Here is a 23,673-nt window from a genome sequence, read left to right on the forward strand (position 1 = left end):
GCTCATCTTTGATGATACCAGCCCAAACCAGTACTCCACCTCCACCTTGCTGGCGTCTGAGTCGGACTGGAGCTCTCTGCCCTTTACCAATCCAGCCACGGGCCCATCCATCTGGCCCATCAAGACTCACTCTCATTTCATCAGTCCATAAAACCTTGAGATATTTCTTGGCCCAGTCTTGACGTTTCAGCTTGTGTGTCTTGTTCAGTGGTGGTCGTCTTTCAGCCTTTCTTACCTTGGCCATGTCTCTGAGTATTGCACACCTTGTGCTTTTGGGCACTCCAGTGATGTTGCAGCTCTGAAATATGGCCAAACTGGTGGCAAGTGGCATCTTGGCAGCTGCACGCTTGACTTTTCTCAGTTCATGGGCAGTTATTTTGCGCCTTGGTTTTTCCACACGCTTCTTGCGACCCTGTTGACTATTTTGAATGAAATGCTTGATTGTTCGATGATCACACTTCAGAAGCTTTGCAATTTTAAGAGTGCTGCATCCCTCTGCAAGATATCTCACTATTTTTGACTTTTCTGAGCCTGTCAAGTCCTTCTTTTGACCCATTCTGCCAAAGGAAAGGAAGTTGCCTAATAATTATGCACACCTGATATAGGGTGTTGATGTCATTAGACCACACCCCTTCTCATTACAGAGATGCACATCACCTAATATGCTTAATTGGTAGTAGGCTTTCGAGCCTATACAGCTTGGAGTAAGACAATATGCATAAAGAGGATGATGTGGTCAAAATACTCATTTGCCTAATAATTCTGCACGCAGTGTACTGACCATCCTCTGTTACTTATATGTGTGATATCATGAATGTATATCCAGTGAACACTTTTCTATTTATATTCATCAATTTTTCTTACATATATTTTATACATGTATTCAAAATGCATTTGAACTCTTCTTATTGGTCATATTTTACTTATTCCAAAAACTGACTTTTTATAATCGTTTTAATTTTATTTTTTAAGTATTCTGTCTTGCATTTTTTCTTGCAATCAGATCTGATTTGTTTTGCCTTTCTTTTAGATGAATTAGGCTCCATTCACACGTCCGCAAAATGGGTCCGCATCCGTTCCGCAATTTTGCGGATCGGGTGCGGACCCATTCATTCTCTATGGGGACGGAATGGATGCGGACAGCACACAGTGTGCTGTCCGCATCCGCATTTGCGGGTCCGCAGCTCCGCAAAAAGATAGAGCATGTCCTATTCTTGTCCGCAGCTGCGGACAAGAATAGGCATTTCTATAGGGGTGCCGGGCGGGTGTGTTGCGGATCCGCAATTTGCGGGTCTGCAACACAGCACGGACGTGTGAATGCAGCCTAAACTATAAAACTGTAGTCTTAAGTCTACTTTCACACTCGCGTTTTGGCTTTCCGTTTGTGAGATCCGTTCAGGGCTCTCACAAGCGGTCCAAAACGGATCAGTTTGCATTCGAATGAATTCTGAATGGAAAAGGATCCGCTCAGAATGCATCAGTTCAGTCTCTATTCCGCTTTGGAGACAGACACCAAAATGCTGCTTGCAGGGTTTTGGTGTCCGTGTGATGAAACTGAGCCAAACGGATCCGTCCTCGCACACAATGTAAGTCAATGGGAACGGATCTGTTTTCACTGACACAATCTGGCACAATAGAAAACAGATCCGTCCTCTATTGACTTTCAATGGTGTTCAAGACGGATCCGTCTTGGCTATGTTAAAGATAATACAAACAGATCAGTTCTGAACGGATGCAGATGGTTGTATTATCTGACGGATGACGGATCCGCACAAAACGTGAGTGTGCAAGTAGCCTTAGGTTACGCGTATGACTTAGGGTCTCTGTGCTCATCCGGTTTAATCACGTTTGTGTAGAGATTTGTGTTTTTCTTTTTATTCATGTTACATTTTAGACTTGGAAAAAAGGTCCTAGCGCTCCAAATTGCGCTGTCCATATTAAGTACGCCTATCAATAAACTTGCGCTAACAAGCCTACTATTCACAATGAGACCATCCTGGTTTCCCAATTTCAGCCATCCCATGTGTGTTATAAGAAGTGGTTGCAGGATGACAAGGAGTTGTCATGACAGTCAGGGGTCTTGTGAAGGCCATGAGACCTGTCATCTTAGTATTCCTATTAAGCCTTGTCAGAGACAGGACTTAATAGGATAACATTTCAGAGGCACAATGCACTGCAATACAGTGATTGCATACTAAAGTCCAGCACTGGTTAGTGGGGAAAAAAAATAAAATAAATATTTAATAAAAAAAAGTGTTGGAAAAAAAAAAAAAAAAAAGGCCTTATCCCGTTTATCACATAAAAATATACCCCCTTCCCCAAAGAAATAACATAATTGATACTGCTATGTCCCTAAAAGTCTGAAGTATAAAAGGTTTGGGGGTAATTTTGTTAATGTTGCATTGTACTCATTTTGAGCTAAAAATCATGTTTTTATTGGTCTTTATTAAAAATGTAGAACTCTTTTCTACATGCAGCCTTGAGTTTCTCTAGTAGCAGGCTCAGAATTTTCACTCTGTCCATCAGGCAGCTCAGTTGACAGCTCAGTTGACCTCCTAAACAGTCACTATACTATAGCTCAATTGTTATCTTACTGATCAGAATGTGGCTTAAATAAGTGTTTATGACCTTTCAGAAATTTAGAGATAAGGGTTATTAGATGACCAGCACAAAGTGAAAGTACCATTCACACAGCTAGGCAAACAGTTAACCTTTACAGCTAGACCTCCCCCCCAAAATGGAAAAAGTAGTGATCAAAAAGTCTTATGTACACTAAAATAGTACCAACAAAATGTCACCAACTTACCTGTCTGGGGCCCAGTGCCGTGGTTTAGGGCTCCGGCACGGACATGCCATGTCAGACGCACTGCCGGGCCATGCCCCCCGTGATGCGCTGTCTAAACCATGCCCCCTGGTGACGTGAGCACGTCCATGGCAACGGAGCGCTCGCTCACCTCCTCCCCGCAGCGCTCACACGTTGAGGGAGATTTTGTGATTAAATGTAGGTGTGTATTTCATTTAGCAGGCTGAGTGACATCTCAGCATGCCTATCATTTGGATTATGGTGTTCTGGTCCAATGGACCTATCCGGCTCTGATTCAGGGACTTGGGGCCCAATTGAAATCCCTTGCCCGGGTTGCTTTTGTTGTGGATTTGGATTGCTTGTTAGGCTACTTTCACACCTGCGTTAGGTGCGGATCCGTCTGGTATCTGCACAGACGGATCCGCACCTATAATGCCAACGCTTAGATCCGTTCAGAACGGATCAGTTTGCATTACCATGAAAAAAAAAAAATAATAATTTTTTTTTTTTTTTTTTTTTGTTCATGATAATGCAAACGGATCCGTTTTGACTTTACATTGAAAGTCAATGGGGGACGGATCCGTTTGAAAATTGAGCCATATTGTGTCAACTTCAAACGGATCCGTCCCCATTGACTTACATTGTAAGTCTGGACGGATCCGTTTGCCTCCGCACAGCCAGGCGGACACCCGAACGCTGCAAGCTGCGTTCAGGGGTCCGCCTGCTGAGCGGAGCGGAGGACAAACGGTACCAGACTGAGGCATTCTGAGCGGATTCGCATCCACTCAGAATGCATTAGGGCTGGACGGATCCGTTCGGGGCCGCTTGTGAGACCCTTCAAACGGAGCTCACAAGCGGAGCCCCGAACGCTAGTGTGAAAGTAGCCTTATATTGACCTCTGCTTGCCTTTGGACTTTCCACTGTCTTGTGGTTCTGTACCGTGATACCTGGCTGGTTCTGACTTTGGCTTGGCTATTTTGACTACCCTCCGTCTTCCGATTTTATAATGTATTGTCCTCCCAGCTTTTGACCTTATTCCGTATGACCCTTTTCTGTGTGGTTGCATTCCGTGTCTGTCTGTCTTGCACTTAAACAGTACAGGGAACATCGACCAGATGCAGACTTGCTGCTTAGGCTTACACTGTAAGTAGGCAGGGAAATCGGGTTAGGTTCAGTCAGGGCTCACTGTGCGTGTGTGTCTCCCTGCCTACCGTGCTGACACAAACAGTGAAAGTTATTGATCACAGAATATGGCAGTTTTTGTCGTTTTTTATTTTGTAAGTAGCAAAACAAAAACTATATAAATTTGGTATCACTGTATAATTGCACTGAAACTGACCACAGAATACATGGAGTTACTGTTTTTATTCAGTTTCAACTCACAACATTTTTAAAAAGTTTTGTAGTGCATTATGTGGTACAAATGGTGCTATTAAAAAAATAAAACCCATCCTTCAAAAAACAAGCCTCATCATTATTTTACAGAAAAAAATTATAATTTCTGTTCTTGGAAGGCACAGATGAAAAACAACAGCAAAAAAAGAAACAAACAAACAAACTAGAAGTTAAAGATCATGTGGTCATAGGGGTATTTCTGCCCATCTATCTATCTATCTATCTATCTATCTATCTATCTATCTACAGTATCTATCTATCTATCTATCTATCTATCTATCTATCTATCTATCTATCTATCTATCTATCTATCTATCTATCTATCTATCTATCTACAGTATCTATCTATCTATCTATCTATCTATCTATCTATCTATCTATCTATCTATCCTCTTGTATCTCTCATAACTATCTCTCTATCTATCTATCTATCTATCTATCTATCTATCTATCCTCTTGTATCTCTCATAACTATCTATCTATCTATCTATCTATCTATCTATCTATCTATCTATCCTCTTGTATCTCTCATAACTATCTATCTATCTATCTATCTACTATAAATCCTTTAAATTAATTACTTATAGTGCCAAAATGAACTTCAAACTGGATGTGTTGAGTTTCTTTAAAGGGAAGGACTATTCCCAACCAAAGTTTAAATGTGATGCAACGCTGACTACTCCCAATGTTAGTCAGGGGTTTATGGAGTCGCATTCATTTATTCCATGACTTGGTGACTCAGGATCAGACTGACACATTTCATTAGTACATTAACTTTAAGAAAAACTTTCTTGTACACCTTGTCCAGGCAGGATTGTAGGCACAGATAACATCTAAGCAATGATTGGAGTACAAACATATGCAAACAGCAATGGAGTGGATCCAATGAATTAGGTGCTGATATGGTGGATGGTCCTCATTAACTAGATCAGTTCCAGGAGTAGTTGTCTTAAAGGGTTGTCTGAGATATTTAGATATCTTGGACAAGCCATCTAGTAGTGTAAAATAAAACAGGATGTTATACTCACCCCTTTCTCCAACACCCTTCTCTGTGGCGCTTGTTTGGACAGTGATTGGCTGCAGCAGTCACATACTGATACCAGAACATCAGCACTGCAGTTTGTAACCAGTGTCAGGAGGACAAGACTAGCCCTACAGAGAACAGCACTGGAAAAACAGGGGAGTGTAACATCGTTTTATTATTTTAGGGTATTGACTAGCTTGTCTAAGATTTTTATTTTTCTCAGGCAACCTCTTTTTTAATAACAACATTTTTAGTGTTCCATGCACATAATGGCAGCAACGCATTTCAACATTGCTCTGATGTCTTCATCAGGCTGAATACATATATTAAAACGCAAACAAATTATATACTGAGGTCGGATGTAAGCTTGAAATCATTAAAAGGGTTGGCCAGGATCTATTACTAGCTGCACATGTGCTGGGACAGCTAGTAATAAGCGTTATTGAACCCTCAGCAGTAATATCCGATAGTTTAATAATTCAGGTTTACATTTAGGTCTGCTCACCTGCTTGCCGAAGCTGCGGGCCAGAAATGGCTGCTCATGGAGAGTTCCATCCAGCCGTTCCGTGGGCATTCCGCATCACGGATGCGGACCCATTCACTTGAATTGGTCTGCAGATCCGGAGATGCGGAATGGTGCGGAACGGAACCCTACGTAAGCACTACGGAGTGCTTCCGTGGGGTTTCGTCCCGTACTTCCGTTCCGCAAAAAGATAGAAGTGAATATCCGCTGCGGCTGCCCCACGGACTGTGTTTGTGCATTGCGGCCTGCATTTTGTGGGCCGCAGCACGACCACGGGGTTCGTGTGCAGGGGGCCTTACACTGAGTGTGTACAACCAGCTCCGTGAGGTGGACAGAGAAATAAGAAAAGAACAAACAGCAGGTGGCGCTATACAGATATATTTGAGTGAAATGGCTATGCTAAATACACGCAATTAAAAAAAGCATTTACATTTAGGTGCTGGCTTGAAAAATGTAGAATATTTTTCATGGCACAACCCTTTTAAGCCTTAATAAGTCCCAAATTTTAAACTCAATTAAATGTTTGATCATAAATAACAATTTTTCAATATCTATATTTTTGTGATTGACATGTTTTGTCCCATAGAGATCATTGGCAGGGGGAAGCAGGGAGAGCTGGGAGCTCATGAGTATGAATATGAGGACTCGCTGTGTACTGAACTACTGCAATGCTGGAGCTGCTCAGTACAAGATTGTCAAAAATATGGGTCAATTTAAGTAAGTTAGGGAACCATAAAAGTGGTGACAGATTCCCTTTTAAGGCCTAAAGGAGCAACGAAAGGGTTAAAGGGCCCATTTCCTGCTTATTCTCAAAACGGGAGGCAGGTCTAGATGTACACTCCTGTTTTCACTTGCAACATCCCTGTTATAATTAACTGTGTTAATTGTATTCTGCTTCCCAGCCGACATGTTGCTCATTGTTTATTACGTAGCCTTTTATTTGTTAGGTGCGGTGCTGATATATTTACAGCAATGATGATGAACATTACTCAACGCTATGTGCTATATCATTACATTCTCTAATTGCACATCCTGTTTTCTATTCATCTACTTTTCACGTCTTTCAGCGCACATTGTTATGTGCTGGACATACTACAAAGAGCTCATGGTAGGGCTGACCATCTAATACACGAGGGCCTTCTAACTGCTCCCCAGTGGTCAGAGATACAAGGATTGGACATGCGGATTCAGCCCATTAACTCACATTTACTGAAATAAACGTAGGCTAGGTGATGTCAAGAGACACAGTTGACAGCCAATATTACAGGTATGGCACATGTAAGGCTGCATGGCATGAAAAAAGGGCCATTCAAAATTGACACACTGTCAGTTTTTCATGTCCATTTTGCATCATTTGTGCATCCATTTTTTTGTCCGTGTATCAGTTTTTGGTGGCCGTTTTGCATCCATTTTTAACAATTAAAAAAAGGTGCGAAGCGACCACTAAAACCAGATACACAGGCAGAAAATGGATGTACACAATGATCCAAAATTTAAAGGGAGTCTGTCACCTCCATAGGGCCATATACAGTGCTCACATGGCTCTGTAGCACACCTATACAGGATTGTAACGGTATCTTTGTTCTTTTCTTTAGACTTGCACAAGCAGGAAAAACGAAGTTTAATTCTTATGCAAATGAGTACTCGCAAGTGCCCAGGGGCGGCGTTCAGTGTGTAGGTGCCCAGGCTGCTCTGCCTTCTTTTTACTTTACTCCTCCCCAGCCTCTTCCTTTGCCCGCCCTCCAAGTCCTTTACGTCATCGCTAGGTCCGGCCAAGATCCCACGCCTGTGCACTGCTTCGCCGGGCTGGGGCATGCGCACGGTGATGCCCATTGTGGGCACTGCATCGCTTCACCTAGTGCGCATGCCCTCGGCCGGACCTATCGATGAGGCAAGAGACTTGGAGGGCGGGCAAAGGCAGAGACTGGGGAGGAGTAAAGTGAAAAGAAGGCAGAGCAGCCTGGGCACCTACACACTGAACGGCGCCCCGGGGCACTTGCGAGTGCTCATTTGCATATGAACTAAACGCAGTTTTTCCTGCTTGTGCAAGTCTAAAGAAAAGAACAAAGGTACCGTTACAATCCTGTATAGGTGTGCTACAGAGCCATGTAAGCACTGTATATGGCCAAATGGAGGTGACAGACTTCCTTTAAATGGGATTTTAGTTAAAGAGGACCTTTCACCAGAGGAAAGCCTCTAAACTAACTATACAGAAGTGTAGAGCGGCGCCCAGGGATCCCCCTGCACTTACTGTTATCCCCGGGCGCCGCTCCGTTCTCCCGGTATAGCCTCCGGTATGTGAGTAGTTAGGCTCCACCCACTTGATCCTGCCGGCGTCTTCTTCTCCTATGCTGTAGCACTGGCCAATCACAGCGCTCAGCTCATAGCCAGCTCAAAGTCAATGGGGAACGGATCCGCTTGAAGATTGAGCCATATTGTGTCATCTTCAAGCGGATCCGTACCCATTGACTTCCATTATAAGTCTGGACGGATCCGCTCGCCTCCGCACGGCCAGGCGGACATCCGAACGCTGCAAGCAGCGTTCAGGTGTCCGCTCACTGAGCGGAGCGGAGGCTGAGCGCTGGCAGGCGGATGCATTCTCAGTGGATCCGCCTCCACTGAGAATGCATTGGGGCCAGACGGATGCGTTCGGGGCCGCTCGTGAGCCCCTTCAAACGGTGCGCACGAGCGGACACCCGAACGCTAGTGTGAAAGTAGCCTAAGCCAACTAGTAGTTAAACAAGAGTGTCCAACCATGCATCCATTCCTCGTACTTATATACCAGCAACCTATTCCACAGCGCTGTACAAAGATTGTCATAATTCACTTCAGTCCCTGTCCACAATGGTGCTCACAAAGTACAATCCCATTTCCAAAAGTTGGGACTCTGTAAAATGTAAATAAAAACAGAATGCAATGATTTGCAAATCTCATAGAAATATTTTATTCACAATAGACCATAGAACACATATCAGATGTTGAAAGTGAGACATTTTACCATTTCATGAAAAAATTACGGTAACTCATTTAGAACTTGATGGCAGCAATGCATCTCAGAAAGTTGGGACAGAGCCATGTCTACCATTGTGTAGAATCCCCTCTTCTTTTAATAATAATCTGTAAAATTCTGGGAAGTGAGGAAACCAGTTCCTGGAGTTTCTGGTAGAAATGTTGTCCCACTCTTGTCTGATGTAGGATTCTAGCTGCTCAACAGTTCTGGGTTGTCTTTGTCAGATTTTTCATTTCATGTTTTCTATTGGTTAAAGGGGTTATCTGAGAGTAAGTGTCATGACCATGGTTATGGTCGTGACTCCTTATCCGCATGCAGTTGCCTGCGGTTTTGGTTTTGTTGTCAACCACATGGTGAGGGCTGCTTGTATGTTTCCTCCGGGTTTGTTGTGCACGAGGTTGTGTATGTGTGCATTGTGACACTTTTCGTCACTTGCGGTTGTCCGTGGCAACGTGTCGTGTTGTATAGCACTGTACAAGCTGGAGCACACATTGCCCCTCCTGACTGTACCAGTGCTGCCCTTCTCAAGCCTGACATTGATGTGCCGGGAACCTCTGAGGTGTTTGACCCGTCACCTCGGCTGGCTACCGGGTGAAATCCTTAGCATTAGAAACGTTAGCAGAAGGGACACAAGCGGGATCGTGATGTGCTATGAAGCCTGCATACCACATCGGTACAGATTATTAGCAGAGCGTAGGGCAAGAGCTTCATACCGCTCATAGTGCCCTCAGTAGTAGTAATGCCCCTATTGTGTCCCCAGTAATAATAATGCTCCTATATTGCCCACAGTAATAATAATGCCACTATAGTGCCTATAGCAATGATCATTTTCCCTATTGTGGTCCCAATAATAATGCCCTCATAGTGTCCCAGTAATTGGCCAAGGAAAGAGTAAGACCTGAGTCACATGAGGCCTGCAGTCTGAGATACCTGCATCCATGTGCCGTTTGTACACTGCCTCATATAGTGACCTATGAAGGTTATCGACATAGCAAGGAGACATGGGCTCCCATGCCACGCCGCAGTATTCAACTGTACAACCATCCTGAAAATGGCAATACAGTTGAATTTGAAAGGGCACTTGCAGCCAGGTACATACGTATCTGATGATCCCAGCATTAATTACCTCTGAGAGTGCCAGATCCTTATGTACCTGGCCGGTTTCTGCGAGGAGGGCTTGGGTGGCCCTCTGGGCATTGGTCCATCAGCAAATTTCCCGCCTCTGGAGCCACATGCTTACTAAGTTACTGCTTGGCCTCTTCGATGTATAGATGTTTTCATTCCTCATTCCACTGGACTGGTACACACCGATGACCTGGGGAAAAAATTGGGGGCAGATTTCACTCCTAATTGTCAAATATTTAATTTGTAAAGAACTAATAAAATCTACGCATGCTTTCATACAGTATTCAGATTGTTTTCCAAATCTCTAGTTAACTGGGGGGGGGGAAAACTATGAGAAAATGATTCGACTTGGCAGAACACATAATTCTTCAACTCCAAAGAATGATATATTGTATTACATCATAAATTAGGAACAGCCGTGAATGGTGAAAACAACATTCTGGCTCCAGTCTTGTGGAGATTAACTCTGAACACTAAAGCTGCCTGTGACATATACTTAAGGAAATTATGAAATATAACAGGTTTCAGAATTAAGAGAAAAAACATTAAAATATTAGTCATATATAATGTATGCATTGTAAATACAGCCATAGGCAACGGCATGATTGCATTAAGGGAGATCCCAACGTGTGTAAATAATAGATGACAGTAGACGTAGCTAAACATCATCTTGGCAGCATAGCAAATTATTATTCCACATTATCAGATCTTCAGACGACAATCGCGTACTACAACTTCCTACAGGAAAGTAGCAGCTTCCTCACATCCTGCAATTTCCTTTCAATTTTAGAGATGAAAGATGCTTGATATTTTATGCCGATTCCTAATTTTGCCACCCCCTAGTCCTTTCACTCGAAGCAGTGAGGGAAGGGCTGGCCACATAAAAGACTGGAGCTTGCGTGCAACAAGAACAATGGTGACACCCTCATTGCACCAAAGGCCTAATTTGCATATTAAGAAAAAGTAACATAACTCAGGCAAACCACAGCGGTGGTGTCTCATCCCCTCTCACTTCAATGGGGGTGAGAGCGATACCAAGCACAGCCGCTATACAATGTACGGCGCTGTGCTTGGTAAGCATGGAGAAGCTGCGACGATCACAGGGGTGCCGCTGCCTTCTCAAACAGCTGATCGCGGGAGTCCCATTTTTCACATTTTATGGTCATCTCAAAGAGGTTTTCCTGTATATTTCGTATATAAAGCAATGGACAAAATTTTTAAAGTGAATCTGTCACCAGCGACTCTCTAACCAACTGTTAGCAAAGACACATAGCTCATACATCCGGTGAAAGCATCACTGGTGCAGACACCAAAATCATCATTTCTGGGCAGCAGATTGTGCTGTCTGAACTGTGATCTGCTGCCCAAAAACAATGGGGGTCATTTACTAAGACTGGCGTTTTACGCCAGTCTTTTTCTCCTCTTTTGTGGTGGCTTCCCGGGCGGAGGATGCACCTAATTTATGACGAGGTATGTGCCTCCTCATAAACTAGGCACATCTTCAGCAGTCCATGTGCCTGATGGAAAAAGGAGACCAGCCCCTGGCTGGAGTAGTTTTTCTCCAATGTTTACGCCTCTTTCCAGGCATAAATGGTAGTAAATTTGTCGGGGCCAAAATCCCTGCCTGGCCCCTGATATGCTTCTGCCACACCCTCGACAGTCCTATGAGTTGAACATGACGCAAAAACGCCCATGCGACAAAATATTGCCTCTCAGGTGTACAAAAAGTTGCAAAAAGGGGGCTGTGCAGAATTTTTACTCCAAAAACTGGTGTCAAAATGTTTATAAATAACTCCCAATGACCCAATTTTATAGGGACATAAGATCACAGCAGCAACCCTTTGTCCGCATACAGTGGAGATGATTGCTGCATGTAAATGAATGGTTCGTTCTCAATAATTGCCTGCTGGGTGGGTCCATGTAATGTAAATTCTGTGAAGTGTTAGGCAAGTTAAGTAGTGTGCTGAATACAGAGTATGACGGCTACAACTGCTAGCTGTAGATGTTTTTGCAGATAGATAGGGGCACATTTATTGAGACCAGCGTTTTAGACACCGGTCTTAACAAAAACCCATAGCTGGCTGTGGATCCACAAAAGTTATGAAGAGGCAATGGCCTCTCCATAACTTCGGTACATCCAGCGCCAGTTCTAACTTCTGAGCTGTCTTACATTTAGACCATTTTCTACCCCTAAAACAGGCGTGGAAAATGGTGAATGAGACGGGCCTGCCGGGCCGTCCTCTTCCCCACCCATGCCACGCCCACAATTTTAGACCTGGCGTGAGCGGATTTTGACTATTATAAAGTATAAAGTTTGAAAGTATTAATAGAAACATCTAGAAAAGCACTTTTGTATCGAAGTCATAAATGTGACATAAGTGTGAAACGCTGTTTCAGCATGGGTTTATGAGGGATCGGTCCTATCAAACTAATCTACTCAGTTTCTATAGGGAGGTAAGATCTAGACTGGACCTAAGTGATATAAGTCATATATCTTGACTTCTCCAAAGCATTTGACACTGTACTGCATAAAAGGTTAGTATATAAAATGAGAATGCTCGGACTGGGAGAAAACGTCTGTATGTGGGTAAGTAACTGGCTCAATGATAGAAAACAGAGGGTGGTTGTTAATGGTACACACTCAGATTGGGTCACTGTCACTAGTGGGGTACCTCAGGGGTCAGAAGGGATCAGAGAGGGGATGTTGAGCTAGAGAGTTATTCCGATTGCCTGATTGGAGTCGGGAAGGAATTTTTTCCCAACTGCGCCATTTTTAAATGCCCGGCCGCTGATGTAAATTCATGTTGGGTGGTCGTAAAAAGGGTTAACAGTTCTGCATGCCTTAAGTTTTTATATAGGAAAATGTGTACTGCTGAAAGGTCAGAAAAAACACAATAAACAAAAACAAAACACACTAAGACTTTTTTTTAAAGCTGGGCATAAGTCTAAGGGACAAAAAAAAAGGCATACCCAGGAAGCATATTGTGATTTTAAAAAAATCCAGTACAAAAAAAAGCATGTTTGTGATGTGTATAATTTCTCCACTAATTACACTTCCATGCAACATCTGGAGCAGGGGCGTACAAAGAAATCACTGAGCTCCATAGCAACAATCTAAATTGGGCCCCCATGCCCCATTCATAAACCCTCCCTCTACCTGTTCCTGGCCGGTATATACAGCAGTGTATGAGGTATAATTTACAGCTCATACTTCACATATCAGTACATGCTGTGTATACTATATATCTGTACATGCTGCATCTATTATACCCCGTACCTCACATGTCAGTACACTGCTGTGTATACTATATATCATAAAGCGGTTCTGCAGTTTTTTTAAACTGATGATCTACCCTCTGGATAGATCATCAGCATCTGATTGGCGGGGGTCCGACACCCAGGACCCCTGCCGATCAGCTGTTTGAGAAAACAGCGGTGCTGGCAGTAGTGCCGCAGCCTTCTCACTGTTTACCGCAGGCCCAGTGACGTCACGACTAGTATCACTGGCCTGGGCCCGGCTAAGCTCCATTCAAGTGAACAAAGCTTAGCCCCGCCCAGGCCATTGATACTAGTCGTGACGTCACTGGGCCTGCGGTATACAGCGAGAAGGCCGCACTACTGCCAGCACCGCTGCATTCTTAAATAGCTGATAGGCAGGGGTCCCGGGTGTCGGACCCCCGCCGATCAGATGCTGATGATCTATCCAGAGGATAGAACATCAGTTTAAAAAAACTGCAGAACTCCTTTAACACACTGCATCTATTATACGTCGTACCTTACATATCAGTACACTACTAAATCTCTTCTCTGTCTGTCTGTTCTTTATGCGCGACCAAACGACTGGAAAGATCTTCACCAAATTTGGCACACAGGTACATCAGGTGTCCAGGAAGGTTTTAGATCGGGTCTCAGCTCTCTAGGACGTTCCGTTCCTGAGATACTCCCAAAAAATTACCTCCATTAGCCAATAGAAGCCTGCAAGTCTTTCACTCATATCCCAACTGCTATACACACAGTCACATGACCCTTATCAGCCAATAGAAGCTCGCAGGCCCTTAGTCTCCACATACACACAGTTTTACTCCAGGTTTCCATAACAACCCAGCCATTTTTCTGCACTGCTGTAGGTCAGCTTTAGGCTAGGGCTACACGACGACACATTGTCATGCCCCACTCTGACGATGTGCGGAGGTCAGCCAGGATTGCAGCACGAGTTTAGTTTTTGTTTTGATGCCGTGCTGGATCCGCCTCGCATCAGGTGCACTGGGTGGAGTCATTAGTTTAAATGGTCTCCAGCTAAGTGCTCTGAGCGGATTATACTGTTCATTTTGGTCTGGGAAGTTTGGAGGGAAGGTTGGCTGTCAGTTCCTGCTTTCAGCAGATAAGTGTCATTTCTTGTTTGGTTGTTTATGTCATCTATCCCATCCAGGTTCTGTGCGAGCAGGCTGCTCCTTTCTCCCCACTTCACCATCTCAGGGAGTTCAGGGTTCTGTCAGTACAGGCTGGAGGACACAGCAAACCTACCTTTAAAATCTGTCTGTGAGCTGAGCAGTGCAGGGAAAAAGGTCAGGGATAAACTAGGAGGTGACCCTTCCCCTGTCTCTCGTCCAGAGCCTGGTTGGTGTGTTATCTGTTATACTGTGCACATTATAATCCGCCATACTGTGACTGCCATTGCTCAGCGTTTATGTGATGGCGTCAATTGATGCACTGGTTGACCGCATGCAGGGTTTGTCCCTGGAGGTTTCGGATCTGCGTAGTACGGTCACACAGTGTCAGAGGGTGTTGGCTTCAGGTACAGGTCAAATTGTTTGGGAGCCTAAAGCCGCTCTTCATGAGAAATTTGCAGGGGGTACTGATGATTTTTTCCGTTTCAAAGAGTCATGTAATTTGTACTTTCGATTGTGCCCATTTTCATCAGGTAATGAGGATCAGAGGGTGGGTATCATCATGTCTTTGCTGAAAGGGGACGCGCAATCCTGGGCTTTTTCCCTGCCGCCCGGTTCTCTGGCTCTCCGGTCGGTGGAGGAATTTTTTAAAGCCCTGGGATTGATTTACGATGACCCAGATCGAGTTTCGATGGCAGAGTCAAAATTACGTAACTTACTACAGGGTAAACATACTGCTGAGGTTTACTGCACAGAGTTTAGGAGGTGGGCTACTGAGTCGGGGTGGAACGACCCCGCGTTACGTAGCCAGTTTTGTCAGGGGTTATCTGAAAGGTTGAAAGATGCTCTGGCTTTTCATGAATACCCAGATACTTTGGAAAACGCAATGTCTTTGGCGATACGTTTGGATAGATGTATCAGAGAGAGGTGTAAGGGTCCCTCTGTGCAGGGGATTCCTCCCGCGTGTGGTTTTGTTTCACCAGCTGCCCAGGGTGATATTGCTTGTTACTCTGGGGTAGGGGAGGAACCCATGCAGTTAGGTCAGATATCTTTCCATTCGGATAGTAGAGACTTTCAAAAAGTGCACAATTTATGTTTCTATTGTGAGGAGAGGGGTCATTTAGTTTTTTCGTGTCCGTATTTTGAACCACAGGGGGAAGTAATAAAGAAAAAAGAAAAAGAAAAAAAAACTCCCCTCACACTTGGTGGTATGAATGGTGTGGTGGAGCAGACTAGTATGCAAGTTCCCTGCAGTTCCCGTTTTCTCCTTTCAGCTATGGTGGCGCTAGAGTCTAGAAATGTGTTTGTTGATGTTTCTCTTGATTGTGGTGCTGGGGTAAATTTAATTGACTTTCTGTTTCTTGAGGGTTTGGGACTAAGTAGTTGCTTGTCAGAGAACGAGATTTGTGTTTTTGCTATTGATTCTTCCCCTCTTTCTCAAGGGAGCCTTACTCACGTTGTTCATGGTATTCATTTAAGGTTGGTGATTCACATGCTGAGATTATTTCCTGTTTCGTCATGAAGGATTTGCCAGATAGAGGTCATGCAAAAGTATGTCGCCGAGAGTTTGGCAAAGGGTCATATTAGACCATCTAAGTCTCCAGTGGCTGTAGGTTTGTTCTTCGCGAAGAAAAAAGATGGATCACTGAGACCGTGTTTGGATTTCCGGGAGCTGAACCGTATTACAGTCCGGGATCCATATCCCCTGCCTTTGATCTCTGATCTTTTTGATCAGATTGTTGGAGCCAAGGTGTTCTCCAAGTTGGATTTGAGAGGAGCATACAATCTGATCAGGATCAAGGAGGGGGATGAGTGGAAAACGGCCTTCAATACGCACGAGGGTCATTTTGAGAACCTGGTAATGCCTTTTGGGTTGACGAATGCGCCAGCGGTATTTCAGCGATTCGTCAATGATATTTTCATCATTTGGTGGGGAGGTTCGTAGTAGTCTACCTAGATGACATTTTAATTTATTCTCCTGATCTGAAGACCCATCAGGATCATGTGAGACAGGTTTTGACGATCCTTCAGGAGAATAAGTTATACGCCAAATTGGAGAAATGTTTGATTGCGGTGAAAGAGCTTCCATTCTTGGGATACATGCTTTCTGATTCTGGTTTTCGTATGGACCCCGAAAAGGTCCGGGCGGTTCTGGAGTGGGACCGACCGGAGAATCAGAAAGCTTTTATGCGATTTTTGGGGTTTACAAATTATTATAGAAAATGTATTTCGAATTATTCCACGCTAGTCAAACCTCTTACTGATATGACCAAGAAGGGTGCTGATGTCTCTGTCTGGTCGGATGAGGCATTGCAGGCCTTTGTTGATGCATCAGAGGTGGGGGTTGGGGCGGTGCTTTCGCAGGGTCCTTCTCCTGGCAAGTGGGTCCCGTGTGCCTTCTTCTCCAGGAAGCTCTCGGTCGCCGAGAGGAATTATGATGTTGGAGATAGGGAGTTGTTGGCGATCAAGTTGGCCTTTGAAGAATGGCGTCACTGGTTAGAGGGGGCTTCTCACACCGTTACTGTGTATACAGACCATAAGAATTTGGCTTACCTGCAATCTGCCAAGCGTCTGAACCCTAGACAGGCCAGATGGTCATTGTTTTTTACCAGGTTCAATTTCGTGGTTACCTTTCGCCCAGGGGTCAAGAACGTCAAGGCAGATGCCTTGTCTCGCAGCTTCCCTGGGGGAGGTGATTCAGAAGATCCAGCGCCGATTTTGGCGGATGGAGTGGTGGTCTCCGCTCTGTACCCTGAATTGGAGATGGTGGTGTTGGGAGCTCAGGAGGGGGCTCCTGGTTCGTGTCCCCCAGGGAGGTTGTTTGTTCCTGAGGGCCTACGATTAGAGTTGAGCGAACACCTGGATGTTCGGGTTCGAGAAGTTCGGCCGAACTTCCCGGAAATGTTCGGGTTCGGAATCCGAACCCGATCCGAACTTCGTCCCGAACCCGAACCCCATTGAAGTCAATGGGGACCCGAACTTTTGGGCACTAAAAAGGCTGTAAAACAGCCCAGGAAAGAGCTAGAGGGCTGCAAAAGGCAGCAACATGTAGGTAAATCCCCTGCAAACAAATGTGGATAGGGAAATGAATTAAAATAAAAATTTAAAAAATAAAAATGAACCAATATCAATTGGACAGAGGTCCCATAGCAGAGAATCTGGCTTCACGTCAGCAGAGAATCAGTCTCTTCATGCCATAGCAAAGAATCTGGCTTCATGTCAGCAGAGAATCAGTCTCTTCATGCCATAGCAGAGAATCTGGCTTCATGTCAGCGCAGAATCAGTTTTCATGTTATAGCAGAGAATCAGGCTTCACGTCACCCACCACTGGAACAGGCCACTGTCACACATTTAGGCCCCGGCACCCAGGCAGAGGAGAGAGGTCCCGTAACAGAGAATCTGGCCTTATGTCAGCGCAGAATCTGTCTTCATGTCCTAGCAGAGAATCAGGCTTCACGTCACCCACCACTGGAACAGGCCACTGTCACACATTTAGGCCCAGGCACCCAGGCAGAGGAGAGAGGTCCCGTAACAGAGAATCTGGCCTTATGTCAGCGCAGAATCTGTATTCATGTCATAGCAGAGAATCAGGCTTCACGTCACCCACCACTGGAACAGGCCACTGTCACACATTTAGGCCCAGGCACCCAGGCAGAGGAGAGAGGTCCCGTAACAGAGAATCTGGCCTGATGTCAGCGCAGAATCTGTATTCATGTCATAGCAGAGAATCAGGCTTCACGTCACCCACCACTGGAATAGGCCACTGTCACACATTTAGGCCCCGGCACCCAGACAGAGGAGAGCGGTCCCGTTACAGAGAATCTGGCCTTATGTCAGCGCAGAATCTGTCTTCATGTCATAGCAGAGAATCAGGCTTCACGTCACCCACCACTGGAACAGGCCACTGTCACATATTTAGGCCCAGGCACCCAGGCAGAGGAGAGAGGTCCCGTAACAGAGAATCTGGACTTATGTCAGCGCATATTCTGTATTCATGTCATAGCAGAGAATCAGGCTTCACGTCACCCACCACTGGATCAGGCCACTGTCACACATTTAGGCCCAGGCACCCAGACAGAGGAGAGAGGTCCCGTAACAGAGAATCTGGCCTTATGTCAGCGCAGAATCTGTCTTCATGTCATAGCAGAGAATCAGGCTTCACGTCACCCACCACTGGAACAGGCCACTGTCACACATTTAGGCCCAGGCACCCAGGCAGAGGAGAGAGGTCCCGTAACAGAGAATCTGGCCTTATGTCAGCGCAGAATCTGTATTCATGTCATAGCAGAGAATCAGGCTTCACGTCACCCACCACTGGAACAGGCCACTGTCACACATTTAGGCCCCGGCACCCAGACAGAGGAGAGCGGTCCCGCAACAGAGAATCTGGCCTTATGTCAGCGCAGAATCTGTCTTCATGTCATAGCAGAGAATCAGGCTTCACGTCACCCACCACTGGAACAGGCCACTGTCACACATTTAGGCCCCGGCACCCAGGCAGAGGAGAGAGGTCCCGTAACAGAGAATCTGGCCTGATGTCAGCACAGAATCTGTCTTCATGTCATAGCAGAGAATCAGGCTTCACGTCACCCACCACTGGAACAGGCCACTGTCACACATTTAGGCCCCGGCACCCAGACAGAGGAGAGCGGTCCCGTAACAGAGAATCTGGCCTTATGTCAGCGCAGAATCTGTATTCATGTCATAGCAGAGAATCAGGCTTCACGTCACCCACCACTGGAACAGGCCACTGTCACACATTTAGGCCCAGGCACCCAGGCAGAGGAGAGAGGTCCCGTAACAGAGAATCTGGCCTTATGTCAGCGCAGAATCTGTATTCATGTCATAGCAGAGAATCAGGCTTCACGTCACCCACCACTGGAACAGGCCACTGTCACACATTTAGGCCCCGGCACCCAGACAGAGGAGAGCGGTCCCGTAACAGAGAATCTGGCCTTATGTCAGCGCAGAATCTGTCTTCATGTCATAGCAGAGAATCAGGCTTCACGTCACCCACCACTGGAACAGGCCACTGTCACACATTTAGGCCCAGGCACCCAGGCAGAGGAGAGAGGTCCCGTAACAGAGAATCTTGCCTTATGTCAGCGCAGAATCTGTCTTCATGTCATAGCAGAGAATCAGGCTTCACGTCACCCACCACTGGAACAGGCCACTGTCACACATTTAGGCCCAGGCACCCAGACAGAGGAGAGAGGTCCCGTAGCAGAGAATCTGGCCTTATGTCAGCGCAGAATCTGTATTCATGTCATAGCAGAGAATCAGGCTTCACGTCACCCACCACTGGAACAGGCCACTGTCACACATTTAGGCCCAGGCACCCAGGCAGAGGAGAGAGGTCCCGTAACAGAGAATCTGGCCTTATGTCAGCGCAGAATCTGTCTTCATGTCATAGCAGAGAATCAGGCTTCACGTCACCCACCACTGGAACAGGCCACTGTCACATATTTAGGCCCAGGCACCCAGGCAGAGGAGAGAGGTCCCGTAACAGAGAATCTGGACTTATGTCAGCGCATATTCTGTATTCATGTCATAGCAGAGAATCAGGCTTCACGTCACCCACCACTGGATCAGGCCACTGTCACACATTTAGGCCCCGGCACCCAGACAGAGGAGAGCGGTCCCGTAACAGGGAATCTGGCCTTATGTCAGCGCAGAATCTGTCTTCATGTCATAGCAGAGAATCAGGCTTCACGTCACCCACCACTGGAACAGGCCACTGTCACACATTTAGGCCCAGGCACCCAGGCAGAGGAGAGAGGTCCCGTAACAGAGAATCTGGCCTTATGTCAGCGCAGAATCTGTATTCATGTCATAGCAGAGAATCAGGCTTCACGTCACCCACCACTGGAACAGGCCACTGTCACACATTTAGGCCCCGGCACCCAGACAGAGGAGAGCGGTCCCGCAACAGAGAATCTGGCCTTATGTCAGCGCAGAATCTGTCTTCATGTCATAGCAGAGAATCAGGCTTCACGTCACCCACCACTGGAACAGGCCACTGTCACACATTTAGGCCCCGGCACCCAGGCAGAGGAGAGAGGTCCCGTAACAGAGAATCTGGCCTGATGTCAGCACAGAATCTGTCTTCATGTCATAGCAGAGAATCAGGCTTCATGTCACCCACCACTGGAACAGGCCACTGTCACACATTTAGGCCCCGGCACCCAGACAGAGGAGAGCGGTCCCGTAACAGAGAATCTGGCCTTATGTCAGCGCAGAATCTGTATTCATGTCATAGCAGAGAATCAGGCTTCACGTCACCCACCACTGGAACAGGCCACTGTCACACATTTAGGCCCAGGCACCCAGGCAGAGGAGAGAGGTCCCGTAACAGAGAATCTTGCCTTATGTCAGCGCAGAATCTGTATTCATGTCATAGCAGAGAATCAGGCTTCACGTCACCCACCACTGGAACAGGCCACTGTCACACATTTAGGCCCCGGCACCCAGACAGAGGAGAGCGGTCCCGTAACAGAGAATCTGGCCTTATGTCAGCGCAGAATCTGTCTTCATGTCATAGCAGAGAATCAGGCTTCACGTCACCCACCACTGGAACAGGCCACTGTCACACATTTAGGCCCAGGCACCCAGGCAGAGGAGAGAGGTCCCGTAACAGAGAATCTGGCCTTATGTCAGCGCAGAATCTGTCTTCATGTCATAGCAGAGAATCAGGCTTCACGTCACCCACCACTGGAACAGGCCACTGTCACACATTTAGGCCCAGGCACCCAGGCAGAGGAGAGAGGTCCCGTAGCAGAGAATCTGGCCTTATGTCAGCGCAGAATCTGTATTCATGTCATAGCAGAGAATCAGGCTTCACGTCACCCACCACTGGAACAGGCCACTGTCACACATTTAGGCCCAGGCAGAGGAGAGAGGTCCCGTAACAGAGAATCTGGCCTTATGTCAGCGCAGAATCTGTATTCATGTCATAGCAGAGAATCAGGCTTCACGTCACCCACCACTGGAACAGGCCACTGTCACACATTTAGGCCCCGGCACCCAGACAGAGGAGAGCGGTCCCGTTACAGAGAATCTGGCCTTATGTCAGCGCAGAATCTGTCTTCATGTCATAGCAGAGAATCAGGCTTCACGTCACCCACGACTGGAACAGGCCACTGTCACACATTTAGGCCCAGGCAGAGGAGAGAGGTCCCGTAACAGAGAATCTGGCCTTATGTCAGCGCAGAATCTGTATTCATGTCATAGCAGAGAATCAGGCTTCACGTCACCCACCACTGGAACAGGCCACTGTCACACATTTAGGCCCCGGCACCCAGACAGAGGAGAGCGGTCCCGTAACAGAGAATCTGGCCTTATGTCAGCGCAGAATCAGTATTCATGTCATAGCAGAGAATCAGGCTTCACGTCACCCACCACTGGAACAGGCCACTGTCACACATTTAGGCCCCGGCACCCAGACAGAGGAGAGCGGTCCCGTTACAGAGAATCTGGCCTTATGTCAGCGCAGAATCTGTCTTCATGTCATAGCAGAGAATCAGGCTTCACGTCACCCACGACTGGAACAGGCCACTGTCACACATTTAGGCCCAGGCACCCAGGCAGAGGAGAGAGGTCCCGTAACAGAGAATCTGGCCTTATGTCAGCGCAGAATCTGTATTCATGTCATAGCAGAGAATCAGGCTTCACGTCACCCACCACTGGAACAGGCCACTGTCACACATTTAGGCCCCGGCACCCAGACAGAGGAGAGCGGTCCCGTAACAGAGAATCTGGCCTTATGTCAGCGCAGAATCAGTATTCATGTCATAGCAGAGAATCAGGCTTCACGTCACCCACCACTGGAACAGGCCACTGTCACACATTTAGGCCCCGGCACCCAGACAGAGGAGAGCGGTCCCGTAACAGAGAATCTGGCCTTATGTCAGCGCAGAATCTGTCTTCATGTCATAGCAGAGAATCAGGCTTCACGTCACCCACCACTGGAACAGGCCACTGTCACACATTTAGGCCCAGGCACGCAGGCAGAGGAGAGAGGTCCCGTAACAGAGAATCTGGCCTTATGTCAGCGCAGAATCTGTATTCATGTCATAGCAGAGAATCAGGCTTCACGTCACCCACCACTGGAACAGGCCACTGTCACACATTTAGGCCCCGGCACCCAGACAGAGGAGAGCGGTCCCGTAACAGAGAATCTGGCCTTATGTCAGCGCAGAATCTGTCTTCATGTCATAGAAGAGAATCAGGCTTCACGTCACCCACCACTGGAACAGGCCACTGTCACACATTTAGGCCCAGGCACCCAGGCAGAGGAGAGAGGTCCCGTAACAGAGAATCTGGCCTTATGTCAGCGCAGAATCTGTATTCATGTCATAGCAGAGAATCAGGCTTCACGTCACCCACCACTGGAACAGGCCACTGTCACACATTTAGGACCAGGCAGCCAGGCAGAGGAGAGAGGTCCCGTAACAGAGAATCTGGCCTTATGTCAGCGCAGAATCTGTATTCATGTCATAGCAGAGAATCAGGCTTCACGTCACCCACCACTGGAACAGGCCACTGTCACACATTTAGGCCCCGGCACCCAGACAGAGGAGAGGTTCATTCAACTTTGGGTTGCCCCGCATTATAATGGTAAAATGAAATTAAAAATAGTATTGAATGAGGAAGTGCCCTGGAGTAGAATAATATATTGTTAAGGGGAGGTAGTTAATATCTAATCTGCACAAGGGATGGACAGGTCCTGTGGGATCCATGCCTGGTTCATTTTTATGAACGTCAGCTTGTCCACATTGGCTGTAGACAGGCGGCTGCGTTTGTCTGTAATGACGCCCCCTGCCGTGCTGAATACACGTTCAGACAAAACGCTGGCCGCCGGGCAGGCCAGCACCTCCAAGGCATGAAAGGCTAGCTCTGGCCACGTGGACAATTTGGAGACCCAGAAGTTGAATGGGGCCGAACCATCAGTCAGTACGTGGAGGGGTGTGCACAGGTACTGTTCCACCATGTTAGTGAAATGTTGCCTCCTGCTAACACTTTCCGTATCAGGTGGTGGTGCAGTTAGCTGTGGCGTGGTGACAAAACTTTTCCACATCTCTGCCATGCTAACCCTGCCCTCAGAGGAGCTGGCCGTGACACAGCTGCGTTGGCGACCTCTTGCTCCTCCTCTGCCTTCGCCTTGGGCTTCCACTGGTTCCCCTGTGACATTTGGGAATGCTCTCAGTAGCGCGTCTACCAACGTGCGCTTGTACTCGCGCATCTTCCTATCACGCTCCAGTGTAGGAAGTAAGGTGGGCACATTGTCTTTGTACCGGGGATCCAGCAGGGTGGCAACCCAGTATTCCGCACACGTTAAAATGTGGGCAACTCTGCTGTCGTTGCGCAGGCACTGCAGCATGTAGTCGCTCATGTGTGCCAGGCTGC

This window comes from Bufo bufo, chromosome 4 (genome assembly GCF_905171765.1).
Source record: "Bufo bufo chromosome 4, aBufBuf1.1, whole genome shotgun sequence".
Taxonomy (NCBI): domain Eukaryota; kingdom Metazoa; phylum Chordata; class Amphibia; order Anura; family Bufonidae; genus Bufo; species Bufo bufo.